General features: G+C 41.7%; 1 protein-coding gene and 1 long non-coding RNA gene across 3 annotated transcripts in view; one reads left to right on the forward strand and one right to left on the reverse strand.

The window, feature by feature from the left end:
* BANP (BTG3 associated nuclear protein) overlaps positions 1 to 20,397 on the forward strand; it is a 345,686-nt gene that overhangs the window by 278,415 nt on the left and 46,874 nt on the right. The gene's annotated exons all lie outside the window — the stretch shown is intronic.
* Positions 17,560 to 20,397, reverse strand: part of LOC140070504 (uncharacterized) — a 49,056-nt gene continuing 46,218 nt past the window's right edge. The window contains exons 2-3 of the long non-coding RNA XR_011848932.1: positions 17,920 to 18,025; positions 17,560 to 17,728 (exon numbers count right to left, since the gene is read on the reverse strand). This is a non-coding gene — a long non-coding RNA (uncharacterized lncRNA). The remainder of the gene's footprint in view (positions 17,729 to 17,919; positions 18,026 to 20,397) is intronic.

A 20,397-nucleotide genomic window follows, 5' to 3' on the forward strand; every position in this document is an offset into this window, starting at 1 on the left:
ATTTGGGCACAGTCTAGGTTTTGGAGGGGGGAGCGCTGTCAGAGGATAGTCCATTGTTACCTGGTAGGCTCCCTTCCTGAACCTAAGTCTGTGATCCTGACAGAGCCTATTTATTGAATCGAATCTCGATGTTCTTCAGATCTTTGTGGTGGATTGTTCATGAACCCCTTCTGAGAAGTGGCTATAACCTGAGAAGTAGAGATCCAGTTATAGTTTAATTCTCAGAGAGTTGAAGTTGACGCCTCCAGGTCTCAATGACTGAAATAAATTATATACCATATAAACTTGTCTTATGTATAAGGGCTCTGCCTTGTAACTTAAAGTAAATCTAACATTAAAATCCTGCAAAATAAACCAGGGACACTTACTCATAGATCTGTGACTGTGGCAATCTTATATTCGTTATTCAGGGCGTCCTTCCTTCTAAAATGAACCTTAAATGATGTATCTTCAATGGATGTTACAATGAGCACAGCATGTTGCCCCTAACCCTCTGCTCTCTCCCCTTTCCCTCTGCTGGTGTAATATAGCAGCAGCAAGAAGTACAGGGGGAGGTTAAACCTGCTCTGCTTGTTGTAGCAACCATTGAAAAGACATCACTGAGGGGGTCTAGTTACACCCCCCCCCCCACCCCACCCAGAGCCCCTCAGACTAAAAAGCATAATTTTAAAAGTTTATTTCAGAAGGAAGGAGGTCATGGATAACAAATATAAGAAGATTACCACAGTCATGGTGCCTGGATTATCCATACCTGATTTTGAAGGTACATTTCCTTACTGAGCTGAAAGGGTCAAATGTCTTGGTACCAGATACCACTCAACACCTTCAGAGATCCTGCCCCCACCCCCATGCACGTCCCAGACCTTTTTAACTTGTCCTACTTCTCACAAAGTATTTCTCTTACACTTTGCTTCAAGGAAATCTACCATGTGTTTTTATGCATTGTGAACAAAATATACCTAGAGAATGCTGTAGATACACTGATGCAGAAGAATATCTTGTTTAATCCCTGAGCTGAGTGGTTTTGCTGAAAAAAACTATTATAACATTTAGTTATAATATTTATAATATTATAACATTTTGGAACTCAGAAAAGCTGGGTGCTGCTGATGGTGCAGCGATTGATTACTTCTGCCTGTCAGGTACAACACCGTGATTACATAATTATCTTGTTTAATCCCTGAACCGAGTGGTTTTGCTCAAAATACAATTAAAAAATTGAGGTTGGCTGCCGTACATAAACACATCCCTTTAGGAGCTATCTGAACTGTCCAGATAGGACTTATCAACCTGAGCTGGACGACTCGTACACAGCAGCTGCGGGATGGTGCAGCGATTGATTACCGTATATACTTGAGTATAAGTCAATCCGAGTATAAGCCATGGTACTGAATTTTAACACAAAAAACTGGGAAAACTTTTTGACTCGAGTATAAGCCTAGGGTGGGAAATGCAGCTGCTAATCATCAATAAAATGTCCAGTAGTCTCCCCTCATCAATAAAATGTTCACAGCAAACTCCCCTCACTAATAAAATGTCCAGCACAGCAATTACAACAGAGTGCCCCCTGCATATTTAACATCCAGCAGAGTGCACCCCACACATTTAACATCCAGCAGAGTGCCCCCGTAGATTTAACATCCAGCAGAGTGCCCCCCCCCCCCCGTACATGCAACATCCAGCAGAGTGTCCTCCGTACATTCAACATCCAGCAGATTGTCCTCCGTACATTCAACATCCAGCAGATTGTCCTCCGTACATTCAACATCCAGCAGAGTGTCCCCCGTACATGCAACATCCAGCAGAGTGGTCCCCCGTACATTCAACATCCAGCAGATTGTCCTCCGTACATTCAACATCCAGCAGATTGTCCTCCGCACATTCAACATCCAGCAGAGTGTCCCCCGTACATGCAACATCCAGCAGAGTGGTCCCCCGTACATGCAACATCCAGCAGAGTGGTCCCCCGTACATGCAACATCCAGCAGAGTGGTCCCCCGTACATGCAACATCCAGCAGAGTGGTCCCCCGTACATGCAACATCCAGCAGAGTGGTCCCCCGTACATGCAACATCCAGCAGAGTGTCCCCCCGTACATGCAACATCCAGCAGAGTGTCCCCCCGTACATGCAACATCCAGCAGAGTGCCCCCTTAAAAAAAAATATAGGTATTAATCACCCTCTGACGCTGTGCCCTGGCGTCCTCTTATTCCCGCAGCAGGTCTTCGGCTTCCTAACCGTGCCAGCAGATGCACGTCTATGCGATCCGCCGTCACAAACTATGAGGTCAGCAGGCGGCGACACTGCCGCATCATACTTCTGTGCCAGCAGATCGCATAGACGTGCATCTGCCGGCACAGCCGGGAAGCCCAAGACCTGCTGCGGGGAGAACAGGGCGCCGGAGGGTAAGTACTGCGTTTATTTTTTATATACCTGAGTATAAGCCAAGTGGGGCTTTTCCGGCACATAAATTGTGCAAAAATGTTGGCTTATACTTAAGTATATACAGTATTTCTTCCTGTCAGGGACAACACAGTGAATACAGTGTTCTCGGCTTATGCTGGGAAGGACAAGGCTGGAGCAGTGCATAATTAGGGTGAGGAGAGTGCAATTTTATAATAGTTTTTTTTCAGCAAAACTAGTCAGTTCAGGGATAATAATAATAATTCTTTATTTATATAGCGCACACCGATTACGCAGCTTTGCACAAAGCATGGAAAATTGGTCCCTGTCCCCAATGTGGCTCACAATCTAAACAATCTAAATAAAGAATTATTATTATCTCTGGCACATCCATTCACTCTCTTACACACACACACACACAACCCAGCTACATCCATCTTTTCACTCAAGAACACATACATGTAGGGAAAAATAACAAAGGAGACAAGGGGCGCTCCTATGGCGTAATACCCTTAGAACAATGATTCAGTAGTGTATATAACCACTAACCTGGGGGGGGGGGGTCGGGGTTGAGCAGTAGGGCACAACTACTAACTTCACCTTTTCAGAAAACCTTTTCCGGCTGCCCTGCTTGTGGAGCTGTTTCTTCCCCAAGTTGAAATTGCTCCCAATAGTAAATTGGTATCCCAGAGAGGAGTTTTTTTTGCTAACACTAAGATGGCGCTGGAAGATCGTGATTTTGTTTAAAACGATTTATTTTACCAAATAAAAATCCATCAGGATAGTGGAAAACATGAAAAGATATTCAAAAAAACGCATTTAACGCTTGTACGCTCTGGTTCAAGAACACATATACAGATTTTCAATGTCTATCCAAACAGCTCTTTTACATTCATCCACTCACACACAGCACTGCTACATACAGTACATCCATTTATTCACACACACATATACATCACTCCTACACTCGTCCATTCACTTTCATAGCCCTGCTTCATCTATCCATTCGCTCACATATACAGCTCTCCTAAACTCATCCATTCACGCTTACAGCCCTGCTTTCAACATCCAGCAGAGTGCCCCCCCGTACATTTACCATCCAGCAGAGTACCCCCTTAAAAAAAATAAATGTATTACTCACCTTACTGCGTTTATTTTTTATATACCTGAGTATAAGCCGGGTGGTACTTTTGCAGCACATAAATTGTGCTAAAAAATCTTGGCTTATAGGGATTAAACAAGATATTTCTGTTTAGCTACAACATTCTTTAGGTATATTTGGTTTATAATGCATAAAAGCAAATAGTAGATTTACTTTAATAATAAAAATGTAAAAAATACATAAAATATCATGTTTTCAAAGTCTCTGAATCTTTTCCCTTCCTAGAGCTTTGACTCATCCATATATAGACTGTATTCAGCTACAGCAAGTTAACATATGTATTCCTTTAGGAGCAGATGAATGATGATCATGAAATACCCATCGTTGCAGCTCTATTTTCCCTTAATCTGTCTGGCAGATTTTATTCATTAGACAGCAACCTCAGAATGATCTGAAAGTGTCTCTCAAGCGTACGAATTGTAACACTGTTTGACAACAATTTCTGTGTGGCACATTGCCGGTTATTGTGGCAAATCTCTATCATCTCCAGAGAATGAGTGTTATTATGTAACAAAGTAAAACGCTGTCAAGGATGCTCTGGGAAACTATGCTTATTCATATTTTTGACCTGTTAAATCACCCACAGCTGACACCCTAGTGTAACACGCAGGGTTGGAGTGAGTGTGTGTTTAACCTGTTAAAAAGCCTGCCAGCGCGACCGTGGCATTTAAATAGCCTGTCCCACAAATGGCCCCTTGCACATCTTCGGGGGCTGCCAATCTCTTCTATGGCAGCCCTGGGTCCGGTCAGGAACCTAGGGCTGTTTGCAGGCATTGCCTGTAAGATCCTGCCTGTGACGGGATCTTAAAGGCACAGTGTCACGCTATGCATGTGCATCAGTATTGCAGGGTATCATCATGAACAAGCAATTAGATGATTGCTTGTTCATGTCCCATAGTGGAACTAATAAAAAAGTTTAAAAAAATAAAGTACCGTATATACTCGTGTATAAGCCGAGATTTTCAGCACAAAAAATGTGCTGAAAAACCTCGCCTCGGCTTATACACGAGTCAATGATAAAAATAAATACATTATTACTCACCCTCCGGTGTCCCCGATGTTCCTCGCGGCTCCCGGCGGCTCCCGATCCCTGTCGTGGCTCCCGGCGGCTTCTTCACTCTTCACTGGCCGGGAGATCGTGCTGGCCGTCGCACACTGTGATGCGACGCTGTTGCCGTGGATGACGTCATCAGCGGCGACAGCGCGGCATCACAGTGTGCGACGGCCAGCGCGATCTCCCGGCCAGAGAAGAGTGAAGAAGCCCCTGGGAGCCGCGATGGGGATCGGAAGCCTCCGGGAGCCGCGACGAACATCGGGACAACGGAGGGTGAGTATTAAGTTTATTTCTTTATCTGTATAGGAGCTGCTGTATACTACTGAGGGCAGACTGTATACTGATGGGGACAGGCTGTATACTACTGGGGACAAGCTGTATACTACTGGGGGCTGTGCTGTGTACTACTGGGGGCTGTGCTGTGTACTACTGGGGGCAGGCTGTATACTACTTGGTCTACGTTTGCGTTTGCAATGCAGCCCGAACGGCTCGTGTGCCACCATCCTAAGTATGTTAAATACTTATAGCTTGCTTACAAAGATTACAAGGTAAACATATCCTTCCAACAAACTTTGCATAAATCAGTAGTCTGTGTAGTCAGTAGTGTCTGTACATGGGCTGTAATATTGCCTCTAAAAGTTGTATGACTTTCTGTCTATATTTTCCAGCAGCTCTTGTTTCTGCAGTGTCTGTGAGTTTACTGTACACTTAATGCTGATAGGAGGAGACATTGTTACTATGACTCACTGCTACCTCTCCTTTTTAGAGCTTTTCCCTAATCTGACAACTCAGTGAGCTTCAGCCCATTTTTCTTACAAAGTTAAATTCACTGAAATGTTAGTCATGCTCGGAGGTGATGAGGGAAGATGATATGAACCCAAAGTACATGGACACAGAAGCACTTGGTATCAGGCCTGGTATCACAATGTTTCCTGCATTCAGTTGATTTGTGCAAAAAAAAGGTTGGGAAAGTTAGTGGCCATTTGAGTTTATATCTGAACAAATCACAAAACATCTGGAACAATGTCTTCTGGACAAAGTAAAGTTGTTTGATTTATGATAAATGTGGCGCTGTACAATATAGCCAAATACAGCATATCTTCACAAATACCTTGTGCCAGCAGTGACACACTTTCCTGGCAGGGGAATGATTGTTTTGTAGCCACAGGGCCTGGGCACCTTCCAGTCATTGATTCTCCATGAACTCTTCTGTATTCCAGAATACTCGAGAGATAAATGTGAGGCCATCTCTCCAACAGATAAAACTTGGCCAAAACTGGGTCATGTGACAGGATAAGGCTGCATTCACATCTCCGATACATTTTTCATCCAAAGAAAAAAAGCATCCAAGCGTGAGTTAGGGTTTACACCATCATGTCTATGGACAAGACAGATAAACACATAAGGGGACATTTATGACAGCCAAATGTATGGCTGCCAAAGCAGATACATCAAGAGGCTTAGACCTCTTGATGATTCCATCGAACTGCTGCGCAACAGTGCAAAACCTTGCCCCACCTGGTGTAGTTTTATGTGGAAACCTGCAAACATTCTGTGCATGTCCTGTGCCTGCCCTCTCTGTTGCCGGCCTTGCCCCCTGCATGACCCATTGGTGTGGAGGTGGCATAGTCGCAGGAATAATTGCAATTTCTTGCAATGCGCAAGAAATTGTGATTATTTCGCTGCGTCTATGCTAGAAAACTGAAGCACTGATAATTGTCCCCCATAGTGAACTCTGTGTATCCTCTAGGGCTCTTTCACAGGAATGTCTGCAACCAGTGGAAACGAGTGGCATAATCCCATTGGCTGCAAACAGTGAAGTGGACAGGAGTCCCTGCATTATATAGAATTATAATGTAAGTATATTCCCTCTGACGGCCGAACAGCCACCCTGCAACTGTCTTCACTATTACAGTTTAAAGTATTAAGAGCCCTTACTTTCCTGTGTGTTTCGAACTCTTCTTCTTGTGTTCCAACAAAGGTTAGCATGATGTTTATTACCTGATGTGTTGACGCTGTACCATACAATTCCTTAAGGGACTGCTTCCTTTTATTTACTGTATATGCAGTAGTTGAAGTATAACTGTCTTTATTCCAGGGTTATGATGTAGTACAGGTTGATAAGATAAGGAATAAGATACAGTACAATACAGTATAATCAATAGTAAGTAAATATGAGGAGCTAGGTTATTGAGCAATGGCTTAGTGGTTACAGTCGGAATGCATTGACTTTCATACTTTTCGGTAAAAGGAAAAGGTTTTCTTGCACCAAACTTAGTGAACTAAATATATAAAAGTCAGCAACTGGTAGAAATATAGTGCAGATTCACACAATGAGGGTGCTATAAAATCGAGGCATGTGCTGTATTGTACTGGTATTTAGTGCCGTTATGTACCCTGAACCCAATGATGAGACAGAAGTCATTACCAAGCTATATCACATAGGTTTTTGCACTGTAATTTGCATCAGACATCAGCTGAGCTCCTCTTTGCTATTAATATTGTGGTTTATTTTTACCCCTTGAATCAATTATTGTGCCCGACAAAAGCCCTTCAGAATCTGTCTGCAGCCTTAATCATCATGTTTGTCTTGGATGGGTTTCCTCAAAGGGCTTACTCAGAGCATTTGCTTGTTTATCGAATGTTGCCAGAAAAGCCTGAAACATTGGCAAGGCACTTGGAGTTCTAATTAATTTCTTCAACTTTCAGGCTCTTTTTTCCCAGTACTTAGGTGCAGAATTTCTTCACCAATTAGAAACGCTCAGTATTTAACAGTGCATCTCAAAATGATTTTAAAGCCCTGTGGCAACAATACTTACCATTTTATATATCTCAAAGAATGAACCAATCTCTGCACTTATCAAAAGAGTATGTGAAAATAAATAGCAGCACCATTATTTGTAGTCCAGTCCAGCGACCACCACGCAAGCATGTCCAATCAGTTAATTTTTTCGGGTTACTGGATTCAAAATATGTGGTTTCTAAAAGTGCAGCAGCAGAGAGCTTCCATTTACTGTATCTTAGTCTTTTTCCTGATAACTGCCTGTTCATTTCATCTAGAGCTTCCCAGGTATTCACAATAAAGACATGTAATGGACTTACTGTATCCTTCCATTATGCCTTAAACGAAGCATTTATCAGCTTCCCCAGAGTGATAAAATGATTACCCCCAGAGTGAAGAAATAGTTGAATGCCCCTGTAATATGTTACTGTAGCCTTCATCCTGATTAATGGTATATTGAAGATAATTTTCCATCCTAGGTTAAGGAGAGACTGTCTTAAGTTTTTCAGTGACAAGGAAATTTGTTGCACAAAAAAAAACAAAACAGTCTAACTACTGTTGGTAACTAATGTATATAGGGTACTTAAGGGATAAAATGTACAATTCAGGTCTTAATGCGGAACAGATGTATGTTAAGGTGAGATCACCACTGTGGTTCCCGATCAGCTATTCGTCTCAAGTATTGGAAGAGTAGCTCATAGTTTACAAGAGAATATTGTGGCTTTCCTGACTAAGCACATAGAGAGTTGCCACAACATTCATTCCACAATGATTCACAAACCAATGGTATTTTTAGAGCTTAAATAAATTTGGTTATTGTATAGTAAAATGATACTCTCCTGGTGTGGATATATAGAAGAATCCTTTGGCAGCCACAACTTAACTTCACGTTTATATGTACTTGAAGCTTGTCTGCAACCACTGAAGTACAACTACTGGAGCTTTAAAGGGAACCTGTTACCACATTTTTCACAAATACAGCTAGTGGCAGGTTCCCATAGAGCCCTAGTAACTATCTAACACCCTTCTTTTATATATGGGAATCTGAGGGGAACAATTTTTAGCTAAAAGAAGGCTGTTGGTGAGAATATTACTGTTGCAGATAGTGAGGACTGGTTAAATGGGTTGTCTAGCTTGTTTTTTAATGAGATTCTTTTGAGCTGTGGAGAGTAGGAAAGAAAAGAGCTTGCTCAGCTACCCTACTTCTACAGTGCCACCATATTTTAGTAACATCCAAGTTTATATTTGCAGTATGTGTGTTCTCTAATAATAATTTATATTTATATATTCTTATATATACATATTCCATAGCACTCTACAAATAAGGTAAAATCTGACCATATAGCACTGCAAACTACAGGACAAAAGAGTCCTGCTGACAATTTCCAATCTATGATCAAATGGTAGCAAAACAAAAAGTAAAAGTGCTTATTTTCTGCAATTGTCCAGTCTTTTTATACCGTATTACAAATTCAGAGGCTTGAGTTAGTATCTCTTTATGTTTAGATATTATGTACAAGGAATATTTATGACAATGTTTTATGCAGCGATTCAGTCCCAAGGAACATGGTAGATGGAGGCAAATGGCGAAATGAAATGTGGTAGACTTGTCTAAACAAAGATATTTTTAACTGTTGGTATTAGGGATGTACCTGATTGGGGCATTGCAGAGTGGTACAGCTAAGGAGAAATCTGGGACAAAGGAGTGAGAGGTTGCCTTTAAGTTTAAATGGTATCCTTTACTGGTTGTACAACAAAAGCTGTAACAGCAATAGAGTCGAAGATACATGTAGCAGTGGGACTAGAGATATGAACGGAAGTAACACAATAGGAACTAAGAAGAGCTTGTGCTCATTTAGTAGTGAAGCATGAATGAGTCACCTGAATCTCCAGTGATTGTCCGGCAATTCCTCAGCCAGCTCCAGTGTTCTGGAAGTATAGTGCTGCTGTACAGAACTGAATGGGGTCAGCCAGTGACATAATGTGAAGTTGTAGTTCTTTCATACAGGGTGGTCCTGTTGTTAGCTAGTATACACACTGGGGGAGATGTGTCAGTCTTTAGACCAGTGCAGAGTAGGACTAGACAGTTCTCTGCTGCGCCAGATTAATCCCTGTGTCTGATGCTAGATGATTAATCTGGTGCAGTATAACATTGACGAGTTCTACTTTGTACTTCCTTTTAGTTGGTCTACTTTTCTGGCGCCATTACTGAATTTTCTGGCTCTCAGGTTTTTTCTGGCGCAGACATAACCCCAATTACATAGAACATGCCCCTTTTTTTCATAGGAGCCGAAAAACTGCCTAAAACTGGTCTAAAACCTTCAGTAAATTTGGCGTACAGCATTTCTGGTGCAAATTACTCCAGTTTTCTGGTGTAGACTTTGCTTTGCTGTGGAGTATCTGGCCTACACTACATAGACAGCTCTAAGTTGCGTGGTAATACATTTCTGCTGTAGAGGCTCCTTCTCATAGATTACTACTGTAAACTGGAAATCGCCGCAGTTGCAGACTATGACCATGACATACTTCTGACAGAAATATCAATGAATTACCGTATTTTCTGGACTATAAGACGCACTTTTTAGCAAGAAAACTTTTTTTGGAAGCCTAAATCTGGGGTGCGTCCTATAGTAAGAAGCGTCTTATAGTCTGAAAAATATGTTACTTTATCCCTGTTATCGCCTCCCCATCAACTGGTCAATGTTACTGGTTCTGTCAATACTGAATATACGTTAGAGCTAAGAGCTAAGATTGTATTTGGTGTATGCAGTACTGTAACATATTCCTTTATGGAAGAGCTGTGGTAGATTTCTATGGAGAATGCCAAGCTTGGTCATTGTAGGACTGACAGATTTAATAGACATAAATCACTGAGAGCAGATATGTTTTTCCCTGTAATATTATCATCTCACACATTCTCCCCTTTCATTTAATCTCTTAAATTCTGACATTTCTTAAGCCGAGACTGGTGTTTCATCAGAAATTGCCATATATATCATTGTTGAGCCAACAAATGTTGAGACGGACTTCAATTGGAGCCTGTTATGATATGTTGCATTAAACATTTCTACGTAACAATCTGTAATCCTGTTCCCTTTTACACATAATCCATAACTTTTCTAGATGACAATTTCAACACTCGCTTTAAATTCAACCAATTTTGAATACTTTAGTAGTAACTGGAACAACATAAATAACAAAACTTGGTCTTAGCTGTGGTATGAAGATAAAGTATTTTGATATAAAATGTATTTTTATATGATTGGCCTAAATTTACTTAAAAGGCAATATCAAGGTTATGGAAGGGAATTTATGCAAGTCAGCAGTGACACACACTTTAACCCCTTGGTGCATTGGGATGTACATGTACGTGAGGAAAGGCACATCTGGCAGAATGCATTGGCTGACTATGTAATTTTCTGCAATCAGGGGCGTAACAAGGGTGCGACCATGACCGGCCCTTGGGGGTAGGGGCCCAGGGAAGCATGGCCGGGTCATAATTCACTGATGGGTACCTCCGTGCCCCTCCCTCTGTGTCTGTATTTCCCCAAACCTGGCCCGCCACCCAGCCCAAACTCAGCCCCCCTTCCCCCGCTCAAACTCCTGCTGCCCGCGACCCCTCCCCCTCTTCCCCTGACTGTATAGGGTTTTGGTGATTTTTATAAAAATGTGAAAAATTTCACCTACAATTCTAAGCCCTGCAACAATCTAGAAAAATGAGAGCCAACCGTGCATTTTGGAAATGTAATTCATAAAGTCATTTGGCTGTCATAACTATGTACAGGCAGTCCCCGACTTACGTCGTTCCGACTTGCGAACAACTCGTAGTTACGAACGGGGATTTCACCAGCACAGAAAGTCTGCAGGAATCTTGTGCAAGTGTAATCCCCGTTCATGCAGCTTGACTCTCATCCAGCGCAGGCTGCAACACGCTACAAGTGGCTGCCAGGGAAGTTTACAGGTATCCAAGGTACCCACAAAATCTTTACAGCTGCTCTTTCTTCTAGCGCAGGCAGCGGCTTCAGCACTGTATCCTCCTGCAAGCCACTGCCATACGCGATCGCGGGTATACATGATGATACCCGCGATTGCTTGCAGGAAGATACAGCGCTGAAGACACTGTCTGTGCTAATGAAAGAAAAGCTGTAAAGATTGCCCCTCAGTACTGTCACTTCTTTGTTAAAGTGCAGCAGCTTCACTATTCCTCTGCAAGACGCTGCCTCTGTTAATGATTGCAGCATCTTCATTATGCTCGTGAAAGCCGCTGCTATGTGCGATCCCAGGTATCCAAGGACGCGTGCGCGATCTAACTAGCACAGTGTCACTCTCTATCTATACGCTGTCCACAGTAGTCTATGTCATACAAAACAAAAAAAAAGTGTGTCTGGAGTTACTGTACATTTACAGGATATATAGTTCCGACTTACATACAAAATCGACTTAAGTACAAACCTATAGTCCCTATCTCGTACGTAACTCGGGGACTGCCTGTACTTAAAAAGCCAAGAATTTTAAACTTTGACATTCTTTTTTTATAATGAAACGCAAAAAATATCATCTCTGGTTGCCATGGCAACCGCCCGACACCCCATAATCACACTGTACCCTGTTCCCTCTGTCTCTCGAACAGCTGGTCTCCTGCTGCAGATTGTGCTGGCACACTGACAGTGCCAGCGTGATCCGGTATCATCCTCATGCGGCAGCATGCGGCACGCAGCTTAACCTAGTTAAGTAGTTAAGATTATAGTGACACAGGGCAGATTTAAAAAATGGGGCTTGGTCCGGAAGCACTAAAGTGGCTTGGTCCTTAAGGGACTAAAGAAAGCAGAGGTTCCCCAGTGGAGCTAAATTATTACCATTTTTTTTAATGTAACTTATTATTGCACTGACTAATGCAGGGAACACATTCATCTGGCACATTATAAACATGTCAGATACGTAGTCTCCATAGGTGGATAATGTCCCAACCCCCTTTCCGTTCAGATGGGAGCTGTGTGCTTGAAGTAATGTGTGTTACACCATGAAAGTTCTTTGGTTTGTGTGAATCTGATGTCAGTTGAAGTTGCAAATAACTGCCTGTCCCTGTGTTTAATGATCTACTGGGGAATAGTCCTCTGACCTCCTCTCTAGACGCAGGGCAGTGGAGCCAGCTGGATCCTAGGGCTGTAGCTATTTACAGGCTTCTCTGTCTGACCTGCAATTAGGTTTGACATATTTCTGCTTAAATAGAGTTCTACTTTCTTAAGTTAAAATGGCTATAATAAAAAGATTGGTAACCAGGAATGCATGTTTTGCATTGTTTACATGTTGTGCGTTTCAGTTGAAACACATGTGCGATTGGGCTAATCTCCTCCGCCTTACAGAGGGCTTGTTTTCAACATAACAATTGTACTTCCCACTTCAGTGTATGCATCTGTAAGGTGTCATTTTTTGAAGGACCAGCTGACTATTTATAGCTACCATTTTTGCCGCAAAATGGTGAAAAACTGCCAATTTGGAAACTATTTTTCAGTTTCACTGCCGGGAAGAATCATTTTCATAGTTATACATTTAAGCTTGTTTGTTTTTTAAGGACAATCACATGGTGGTAACATCACGGTCCCAAAATACACAAAAAATCTTGTGCGTTACGACCATTTTGAACGCTGATAGGGAAAAAAGAATGACTATGTTAGGTGTGTAGCATTGGTTGACGTACGGTTGATGTTGTTTGTTATCAGGGACGATTGTAGCCTATTTGCTGCTACTGGCACCACATCTCTGCACTGCATCCATAAAACACCACAGTCACTTACAGTATAAAGTAACAGTGCTCCTAAATCATATACACCTCTCATGACACAACAGACTCTTATTATATCCCAGCCAGGTCCCTTATTATAATATAGGCCGGTCCCTTATTATATTATATCACTGCCAGGTCCCTTATTATATTATATCACTGCTAGGTCCCTTATTATATTATATCACAGCCAGGTCCCTTATTATATCACAGCCAGGACCCCCTTAATCACAGCCAGGACGCTTATTGTATTACAGCCAGGACCCCCTGATTTGTAAAGTGCTACAGAATTTGATGGCGCTACATAAATAAAGATTATTATTATTATCTATACAGGCAGTCCCCGGGTTACATACAAGATAGAGTCTGTAGGTTTGTTCTTAAGTTGAATTTTTATGCAAGTCAGAACTGTATACTTTATCATTGTAATCCCAGCAGGAACTTTTTTGGTCTCTGTGACAATTGGATTTTAAAAATGTTGGGTTGTCATTAAAATCAGTATTAACAATAAAGCTTCATTACAGACACCTGTGATAACTGTTACAGCTGATGATTGAAAGTACAATAAATTACCAATATCCAGAGGTCCGTTTGTAACTAGGGGTCGTATGTAAGTCGAGTGTTCTTAAGTAGGGGACCGCCTGTATGCTAATTTTTAAAAATAATAATGAAGTTACTCGCCTCGCTCCTGCCGCCATTCACACCCTCTCCCTCTTCTTGGCTCTTCTGCTCTGTGTCTGGGCACAGGCACCTTCAGAGCAACAGAGACTGTGCTGCTCTCTACTCTAATCGCATCAATATTTTATCTATTGATTTTTCATGTGAGTGATTCGGGAGGCAACGGCCACCTGAATTGCCCACATTATGGCCCCATATTTTGCCGCCTCCCTCAGGACTTCCTGACATCCACATTGTTCAAAGGACATTGCAGGTTATGGAATATCCATTTTAGCATTGCTTCTTTTATCACCTGTTTTCCTATAAATAAAAAAATCACCCCCCCCCCAAATCATATGTAAATGAGATGCAGGGAGCCCAATATTATTCAATTTTAGAAGCTAGATGAGGACCATATTGTGGGCTCTATAGTACCTCTATAGTACCTAGATATTTTATGTTTCCATTGTTGATTTTAAAATGAGAATCTCATATTTCAAAAAACATATAAAACCACAGATACAGACAACTAAAGACTTGGTCAGCTTCTGAAAAATATCAAATGGTCTTAACTTCCTGTATCTAATGTTCTATAGCTTACAGAACCACAATTGTGTTTCTATGTGCTATGGACCCAAGATATGGGCATCTGAAGTGTCACCCTCCCTCCAGCATCTTAGCATGACTAATCTCAGGTCATTAATTTTTTCTGCTCATCTGCATATGACTTTGGAAGCAATGTTCTTTTCATAGATAAGTTAGGAATATATTATAAAGGACATTTAATACCTTTACTGAGGCTGTTAGTTTAGTGGGGTAAATGCTGGCTCTATTTAAAAGATTTAGAAAAAATATTTCTTTTCTACATTAGTTTGCAGAGAACTTGTACTGTAGTATAAAGATGATACCGTGTTTCCCCGATTGTAAGACACCCCCGAAAGTAGGACGTAGTGGGGGTGTAAGGGGGGACGTCTAATGTAAGACGTACCCCGAAAGTTAGACGTACCGGAGGCAAATTATATGGTACCTGCTTCAGGACCATGGACAGCAGGGGGAGCCGGGAGCGGAGGGGGGATTGGTGGCTGCTGGCGGCAGTCAGAAGTCGGCCGGCAGGGGCGGGAGTACGATGCAGCTTCCGGGAGCGGAGGGGTGGAAAGCGGAGGTACTGTATGTGGGGGTCAGGTTGGAGCCGGCCAAAGGGTGGGCGGGAGCTTGATGCCGGCGGAAGCTGGAGATCGCGGGACCGGGGCATACAGAAACACGCAGCCTCCGTGCCCTCATGTGCAGCCTCTGATTGGACCAGCGGCTCCTTCACGAGGAAGAAGAAGCTACACCTCTACCCAGCACTACAGAGGAATTGATCCCATCGCCATTACGGTACCAGGTACTGTAACCCTATGGGAGACAGTGTGTGGGATACTGTATGGGGCTGTAACCCTATGGGAGACTGTGTGGGATACTGTATGGGGCTGTAACCCCATGGGAGACTGTGTGGGATACTGTATGGGGCTGTAACCCTAAGGCAGATGTGTGGGATACTGTATGGGGCTGTAACCCTAAGGGAGATGTGTGGGATACTGTATGGGGCTGTAACCCTAAGGGAGATGTGTGGGATATCGAAATTTTTTTCCAATATAAGACATACCCCGAAAGTAAGACATAGTGGGACTTTTGAGGGTAAAAAGAATGTAAGACACTGTCTTACTTTCGGGGAAACACGGTATATACCAGGCACGTAGCACAGTTGTATAATACCAGTATGAGCTCACAGCATTTCACTGTCCTCTGTAAGGGAACAACAATTTTGATGTGCTGCCTTACTTCCCTAAATAAGACATAAACTTTTCCAAACCAAAACTATGCATGCAGCCAGTTCTATTCCTATAAAACTGTTTCAGGTAAAATGTTCCTTCTGCGTGTCCCAAGACGAGCAAATGTGCCATAAGCTGAAACGCCATAACGGGCAGCCATTTTCCCCCAGTGCACATTCCCTTCTAGTGACCATGAAAGGTTAATGGGAGGCGCAGTACCATGAATTGTGAACCAGGTTGGATCTGCAGAATACAGAAAGCAGTGGGATGTACTGGACCGCTGTATATTGTGCTTGGCTATAACTGCTTGAGGGGGACATAGTGAAAGATTTCTTCTTTTGTCTTTGGTCATTTCCTCTTTAACCAGATATGGTGACTTCTCTTCTCCCTACTGCAAGACTCATATCACGCAACAATAATATTATATAACATGAGGCAAAACAGGGCACCTACCAGGACAGGTATAGAGAATGTGGACAATATGAAATGCATATACAGTGTAGAATATAAGAGCTTCTATCACTCTCCTCCACCAACTTAACTGGATACAGAGCAGCAGCAGTCAGAATATATACATATACCTTGCTGTGGAAAAAAGATATCTGGATGCATTCTTGTCTTCACCTTCTCTAACCTATGGATGACATGCATACTGGCAGTAAGTGTGGTGAAAATACCATATGCAACATCCCTCACCAGGGCCTAGCCTTTTCCTGGGGGCCTGAAGACAGCCAGGGCCCAGAATCCCGGAGTGGCTGGCTAGTGCGGCCTTGGGCGCGCTGATGTTAGGGTGCTTGGTATGGGGACCAGAGGGCTGACCTACAGCCTGGCAGGTCTCCAGCAGGTAGTGTGTACAAGAAATAAGGAGGGAGAGGCTGTGATACTGGTTTCTCCCTGGGGCAACCCCTGAGTGTCTGTAGGAGGAATCCCTGGGTGATGGATGGGGAGCCCGTGGTGGTAAGCAGCCGTATCCAGGGATCAGATGGAGGCAACGTTGTGCAAATCAACTTAGTTATTTAATTAAAGCAGACAATGTCCAAAAACAGGTAACAGCAGATTCTTAATGCTAGAAACGTCATGGAGAACTGGTCTACAAGAAAGGTGCTCACAGCCTGATAGTAGATGGGCTGGGCTGCTGCAGGTGGAATCAAGTAGTGGAAGCTGCAGTTCTGGGTTTAAGTCTCCAAACGTGCCCTGTGTGCTAGGCAGTAGGCCTGAGGCACTAGAAGTTCCTGGGATTAGTGGCTGTGGCAGCAGTGAAGGTGTGCTGCTCACTCTGTCTACTGGAAGACTGACAGACCATGTGGTCAGACCATGTGCTCTCACCCAGCCGGGTTTTTATACTCCCCCTGATCAGGTGGTAGCATCTCTCCAATCACCTTCCAGCTTGCATAACAGACACATCATTGGATGATTACATACACCAGTTAACTGTTGCCTTATCAGGCAGTATCTGCAGCTGCAATTACACAATACTTTGGTTATAGAACCTTCCTAGAGAGGTGATCAATCGCCTTGACAGCTCCTGACCTGGGGAGGGCACTATTCAGAAACTACCAGCCTGCCTTTGCGTTGGCAGGGGTGTTGCACAAACATACCCTAATATATCACAGAGTACATGTAGTAGTAATGCTTAGATCTGAATTGTGTTTGTAAATTTTATTTCAACACAGTGTGTGAACGCAGCTTTAAGCACCCTAGTTTCAGATGGGCGCTGTGTCAGATAGTGTCTGTCTGCTCCAATACAGAGGATTGTTAATGCATAGAAAAAAAAAAACAGATTACTCCGAAACAGTGGGGACAAAATAATGAATTCCAACTGCTCCAGAAATAGTAATGTGAACTGGAGGATCTAAATTTGGGAATAGATGGTGAAAGTTCCCTTTATGTGTTCTGTGGTTTACCTGTATGATATTATGTCTTCTGTGCCCTGAGAAGAGATGGCAACTGTCCTGCGGATCCTGACACCACTTAATTCCCAATATCAGAATTAGTTCCAGATGCCATCAACCAGTGACTGCCTGTAAACGTCTGTGTACCCCTCACTGGAATAATTGAATTCATCTATATATAACTTCTGCAGGGAAAAAACACTGGACGTTAAGTGGAAGCCTGGAAAATTGTAACTCAATTACAGCAGATATCACAAATATGTGTATTTAGTACAATTCAATTACAGCTGGTATTTGGCTCAGTGGTTAATTCCAATGAGTAATATTCATAGTTTAGTGTTCTCATTCATATTAATGGATTCAACCTGTCCCTTACCTTTCTATGATGACAAATGGTGGGATGTCTTGCTGTGATAAGGGCCTAGGGGCGGCAGGATTTCACTTGTCCTGTCTGTGTAATACCCAGACATGTTAGATCATACCTGAAATAAAGTGATCAGTCATCAAAGTGATTATTCTGGACATATTCTATATTAAACAGTTAGAGCATTGAATATTTTGTGATTTGGCAAATGCAAAGATCTCTGTAATATGCAGCCTATTAGGCACAGCATCAGATTGTTACTGTAAAATCTGTGATGGCTTGGGATATAGCTTGTGGCCAGTAAGCAGTTGACAATAACAATAGTGTAGTAATATAATGCAGTATGTAATAATGTCATTGATTCCTATAGAAACTGCCAAGGGCAAAACAATATCTAAAATAATCGGTAATGCCAGTCTCCCCTGCTGAGTTGTGTCTTTCTTTCCTTGTTGCTTAAATTTTTTACAGTATGTATTAGATTATTTTAGGTAGTTTTGCTGTATCCCCACATTCATATTGACCCTTCTTGCTTTTGTTCTTTAACCCCTTTAAGACCCAGGCTGTGTATATCTTAAGGTTAAGCCCTATTTTGTGTAATATGACATGCATTATTTTATATAGTTATAACTAGTGAACACTTAAACTTATCAAAGGGATTTTTGAGTTTTTTGGGGTTTTTTCACACGTTGTACTTCACGTTAATGGTAAATCTTGGCTAAGTTTTGCATTTATTTATAAAAACTTTGTTTTTTAATTCCTTTCTACCTATGTGTCTATGAGATACATAAAAGAGTCTATACATATGAGAGTAAGGCTGGGCATTTTATTTACAATATCTAATTTATAAGGAGGGTTTCCCAACAACAAGCAGATTCTTAATTATGACTCGGAAAACTCAGGAACAGGTGGATGATCGATGTGTTGCAGCCATCATGGCTTTAGTGTGCACAGTTTTTACTGTGTGCTTTTATTCCTTTTGTCTAGTTTGATAAGGGGTGGGATTTATAAGGATAAATGCATAACTTGCAAAAATCTGGTTTAGAATTCTGCCACAGATTTTGATACAAATTGTTGGTTTGACCAGACAGTATAAAGCTGCATCATGATTATCATCCAACATCCATCACTATGATTAATCTTGTCTGGTCTAATTTATTATGTCTTAAATTTTAATTATGTAAATCTGGCCAAATATTTTTAGATGAGATATAAAAATAGAAGATTAGTGAGGCACCCACACAGTGTCCTTAAACTTCATGAGAACCAGCTCATTCTGTTATGTGGGTGGTCTCAGGAATATAAGGGTTAACCCAAATAAACTTCTTAGAAAATCTGACAATGATAAACTGTAATAAATATTACTGCCTGTTCCTGTGGAGATTTGGGTGTTATATACAGTGAGATTATTTGTGTAAATATTTATCTGCTTGAAAATTGAGATATATATGCTGGAACATGCATAACTGTTCTCTAATCATCTTCTGCTCTATGTCTTGGCGATGTCTAGATATTTAGGTTGCTGATTCTTCAAGTATTAGCCTCTTACAGTATCATGGATGTGAATGATGTCACCGTCATGCCTAATTGTCAGAAATGGCTGCAATAAAACACCTCAACCATTGAGTGGGCACTGAACCAAGTAACACTTTTCTGACTTCATGTAATTAATTAACTGCATGTTTAATGAGATCCTAAGACTTCACGCCCCTACCAACTGGAAAAATATGCTTAATCATCCACTAAAAGGAAAAAATTGGCATGTAAAACCCATTCTGTCCCAGAAATAAAGTGATATAATTGCTACTTATAGGAAGGAGCTTTTGTAAAACTAGGAAATGCTAGAGACTTAAAGTTAAAATTATTTAGTGGACCACAATCAAAAGTTGTTAAAGAAAAGATAAATGTAACCTATGATTATTGCTTAAATGGTGTCTAGATCCAAAGAGAAAATGGGAAGTGTAAGTGGTTTGAAAATGGAATCTACTTTCTCACTTAAAATACTTGCCACTGTTTACAGGAATTTCCTCAGATCTTCTTTCTCTATCCTAAAGTAAAGGCCAGTTTGTCTTTATGTGTGATAATTTTCCATACAGATCTGGTGCCAGTGGCTCAAACAGGAGATTTTGTTGACTGTACATGTTTGACAGTTTTTAAAATTAAGGTAAATAGTAAAATACTAATATAGGTTTACAGTATTGACTGTCCTAGCAACTACATGCTTCCTTTAAATCATGCCTCCTTTTCCAAAGGCTTTGTCCTGGTTTCGTAAAAGGAAAAGTGCCTAAAAATGGTCTACATCCCTTAATAATTTGGTGGAAGCCATTTCAATGGTTTTTTTTGGGGGGTGGGGGGAGGGGGACAAATTTCTCCAGAAATCTGGTGCAAACAGCTTGAAAAATCTGTATTATCATACATCACAACCACCATGACAATGTGAAACCAAGACTTCTGTATAGTACTGAAAATATACAGTTGAATTTTATATATGGA

Source organism: Engystomops pustulosus, chromosome 7 (genome assembly GCF_040894005.1).
Source record: "Engystomops pustulosus chromosome 7, aEngPut4.maternal, whole genome shotgun sequence".
NCBI classification, from domain to species: Eukaryota; Metazoa; Chordata; class Amphibia; order Anura; family Leptodactylidae; genus Engystomops; species Engystomops pustulosus.